The following is a 4,878-nucleotide window of genomic DNA, read 5'->3' as shown; positions in this document are numbered from 1 at the left end:
GATTACATAAAAGAAACAGGAAAATAGATAGAGGAAGACGCCAATGCCTGCGGACGCCTGCAGGACTACCTCGAGTCGCCCGATGAACAAGGAGGAGAAATCTCATTGCGGTCCGAAATCTACAGCACTGGGATCTGCACAAAAGAGTGCAGAATGTAGTATCAGCACAACCGACCCCATGTGCTGGTAAGTGCCTAGCCTAACCTGGGCGAAGTAGTGACGAGGTTAGGATTAGACTACCAAATAAACATGTGCAGATAAATAATGTACAGCGGAAAATAAAAGCAGAAATATACAGTCAAGGATGGGAGGGGAAAACATGCTGCGGAAAAATATCAAATGACAATAGGAGGGTAGCAGGTAAATATAGGGAACCCCACAATTCAACTATCAGCAAGAATCAGAAATCAAACAAGTGCACGACATCACCCTTCGTGCTTTTACTCTCATCCTCACCATAAATCAATATAAACTGCATGACATCACCCTTCGTACTTTTACTCTCATCATCACCATAAAATCAATGTAATCAGCACGGAATGGTACACCGTGCTGCACGGCATCACCCTTCGTGCTTTACACTCTTCCTCACAAAATAATACAGGCATCACCCTTCGTGCTTTAACACTCTCTCACCAAAACAATGCACGGTATCACCCTTCGTGCTTTACACTCTTCCTCACCCAATCAACAAACACAAACAATAAGGGCAAGGAATAAATGAATCATAATAAAATCCCGGCAAGGGAACAATATCAAAACAACAACATCCCGGCAAGGGAACAAAAATAAAAGCAACAACGTCCCGGCAAGGGATCAATACCATAATCCTCTTCTCATTTTCACATTTACTTCACAACTTGATTCACAATTAGAGCCAATGCTTTATAAGGTTCAATTGTCAATTATACTTCCACAAATCACTTTACAACTTGAGCCAACGCTCTTCAATGTACAAATACCAATATCCTTTCCACAAACCTTGCTCAACAATAGCAACTACCACATTAAACATGATCAATACAAACGGAGTCACATTAATCATAACATAAGACTCACGGGCATGCTTGACACCAACGTATAGATACTCGTCGCCATGCCTATACGTCGTACTCAACAAATAATACATAGCAAATAGGACACAACTCCTAATCCCTCAAACTAACGTTAGACCAAACACTTACCTCGATGCCACGAACACAGTTCAAGCCTCAACTATCGCTTTACCTCTTGATTCCACCACCGACTCGCTTGTATCTAGCCACAAGTTACTTAATTATATCAATAAATGCTAAATGGATCAATTCTAATGCATGAAAATAAGTTTTCTAAAGTTTTTCCCAAAAAGTCAAAAATCGACCCCGGGCCCACATGGTCAAAACCCGAGGTTCGAACTAAAACCCGACTACCCATTCACCCACGAACTCAAATATACAATTTGTTTTTAAATCAAACCTCAAATCGAGGTCCAAATCCCCAAAATTTGAAAAACCTAGGTTCTACCCAAAACACCCAATTTTCCCCATGAAAACCATTGATTTTGAGTTGAAATCATGTGAAAAGATGTTAGGGATTGAAGAAAACTAGTTAGAAACGACTTACAATTGATTTGGAGAAGAAATTTTCTTTGGAAAATCGCCCAAGAGAGTTTATGTTTTGAGAAGATGTGAAAAATGGCTGAAAATGCGTCTAAGTGTGAATTAACTGGTCTCTGATGTCGCAATTGCGACTAGGGTTCGCAATTGCAAACCCGACTCTGCTATGCTCGCATTTGCGAAGTGACTTTCGCATTTGCAAAGTCGCTTTTGCGAAAATTCTGTCACATTTGCGGCGACAGGCCTCAACCGGGGACATCACATTTGCGATTAATTCCTCGCATTTGCGAGGTTATGCTGGCCTGGGCTCTTTCGCATTTGCGACATAGCCTTCGCATTTGCGAACTCGCATTTGCGAACCAGGCTTCGCAAATGCGAAGCCTGCAGGCCTGCAACACCACAGTTCAAATCTGCAACACCCTAAGTCCAAAATCCACTCCGTGGCCTATCCAAAACTCACCCGAGCCCTGGTGGCTCCAAACCAAACATGCACATCAACCTACAAACATCATACGGACTTGCTCGTGCATTCAAATCACCAAAATAACATCAAAAACTATGAATTTAGCATCAAAATCATGAAATCACTTAAGAACATCAAGTTTTCCAATTTTCTCAAATAAGGTCCGATTCACGTTATTTCAAGTCCGTTTCTTACCAAACTTCACAGACTCAACTTAAATCACATATAAGACCTGTACCGGGCTCTGAACCAAAATACGGGCCCGATACCATCAAATTTCAAATACTTTTCATTTTCAAAAACTCATATTTTTCAGAAAACAATTTTCTTTAAAAAATTCATTTCTCGGGCTTGGGACCACGAAATCCGATCACGGGCATACGCCCAAGTCCCATATTTTCTTACGGACCTCCCGGGATCGTCGGAACACGAATCCGGGTCCGTTTTCTCAAAATATTGACCGAAGTCAACTTAAATTTATTTTAAGGGCAAAATTCATCATTTTCCACAGTTTTCATATAATGGATTTCCGGCTACGCGCCCGGACTACGCATGCAAATCGAGGTGAGCTAAAAAGGAGGTTTTTAGGCCTCGGAACACTGAATTTGTTTCTAAAACAAGTAATGACTTTTTGGGTCATCACTTCCTCCACCTCTAAAACAACCGTTCGTCCTCGAACAGACATAAGAAGGAAGTACTTGAGTCAAGGAAAAGATGGGGATAACGGCTCCACATATCGGACTCGGACTCCCAGGTTGATGCCTCAGCAGGCTGACCTATCCACTGAACACGAATAGATGGGAAACTCTTTGATCTCAACTGACGAACCTGCCGGTCTAGAATAACTACCGGCTCCTCCTCATAGGACAAATCCTTGTCCAACTGGACAGTGCTGAAGTCTAACACGTGAGATGGATCACCGTGATACTTCCGAAGCATGGATACGTGAAACACTGGGTGCACGGCTGATAAGCTCGGCGGTAACGCAAGTCTGTAAGCCACCTCTCCCACTCGATCAAGAATCTCAAACGGGCCAATGAACCTAGGGCTAAGCTTGCCCTTCTTTCTAAATCTCATCACGCCCTTCATAGGTGACACCCGAAGCAGTACCCGCTCACCGACCATGAATGCCAAATCACGAACCTTACGGTCTGCATAACTCTTTTGCCTGGACTGAGTTGTACGAAGCCTATCCTGAATGATCCTGACCTTGTCCAAGGCATCCTGAAGCTGGTCGAACAAATCATCAATCCTCGGCAATGGGTACTTATTCTTGATTGTGACCTTGTTCAATTGCCGGTAGTCTATACACATTCTCATCGACCCGTCCTTCTTCTTGACAAACAACACCGGCACCCCATGGCGAGACACTAGGCCTAATAAAGCCCTTATTAAGCAAGTCTTTCAACTGCTCCTTCAACTCTTTCAACTCAGGCGGGCCATACGATATGGCGGAATAGAAATGGGCTGAGTGCCCGAGGCCAGATCAATGCAAAAGTCAATATCCATGTCGGGTGGCATACCCGGCAGGTCTGAAGGAAATACCTCAGGAAACTCACGGAAAACGGGCACAGAGTCAATAGAAGGAACCTCGGCACTAGCATCACGAGCATATGCCAAATAGGCCAAACACCCTTTCTCAACCATTCGTCGAGCCTTCATATATGAGATAACGCTACGGGTAGAATGACCAGGAGTCCCTTTCCACTCTAAACGAGGTAAACCTGGTAAGGCTAAGGTCACAGTCTTGGCATGACAATCCAAGATAGCGTGGTAAGGTGATAACCAGTCCATCCCCAGTATGACATCAAAATCAACCATGTCCAACAGTAATAAGTCTACTCGGGTCTCAAGACCCCCAATCATAACCACGCAAGAACGATGAACACGATCTGCCACAATAGAATCACCCACCGGGGTGGACACATAAACAGGAGCACTCAGAGAATGACTGGGCATGACTAGATACAACGCAAAATAAGATGACACATAAGAGTATGTAGACCCTGGATCAAATAGCACTGAAGCATCCCTACTACAAACCAGAACCGTACCTGTGATGACTGCATCGGAAGCCTCAGCCTCCGGCCTGGCTGGAAGAGCATAAAATCGGGGCTAGGCCCCACCACCCTGGACTACATCTCTGGGAGGGCCTGCTGCTGGCTGGCCTCCACCTCTAGCGGCCCGAGCTCCACCTCTAGCACTTCTACCTCCACCTCTAGCACCTCTACCCCCACCTCTGGCTGGCTGGGCGGGCTGTGGAACACTCGGTGCCTGAACCATGGCACCAGAACCCGGATGCTGAGAGCTGCTTGATGCTCGAGGACAAAATCTAGCAATGTGGCCCGTATCACCACAAGCATAACAAGTCCTCGGCTGCTGAGACTGCTGACCCTGACGACCTGAATGACCACCCCGAAAACTCTAGAGCGGCGGTGCACTGATTGGAGCTGGTGATGCACTGTAGGACTGCTGATCAGAATACTGCATGTGAGAACCACAGCCACCTAAAGCACCATGAGAAACCTAAAGTGCCGACTGAGAAGGCCTAGGAGGATGGCCTCTACCATACGAATCCCTGCCTCCAGACGAGGCGCCACTGAATCTGCCTGAATGACGAGGCCTCTTGTCAGACCCCTAACCACCTTCCTGTGATAAAACCATCTCAACTCTCCTGGCCACATTGGCCGCCTCCTGGAAAGAAATATCACTCCCCGTCTCCTTAGCCATCTGAAGTCGAATAGGCTGGATAAGTCCCTCAATGAATCTCCTCACTCTCTCTCTCTCTCAGTGGGAAGTATAAGCAGAGCATGATGGGCC

This window comes from Nicotiana attenuata, unplaced genomic scaffold (assembly GCF_001879085.1).
Source record: "Nicotiana attenuata strain UT unplaced genomic scaffold, NIATTr2, whole genome shotgun sequence".
NCBI classification, from domain to species: Eukaryota; Viridiplantae; Streptophyta; class Magnoliopsida; order Solanales; family Solanaceae; genus Nicotiana; species Nicotiana attenuata.
This window is presented reverse-complemented; position numbering follows the sequence as displayed.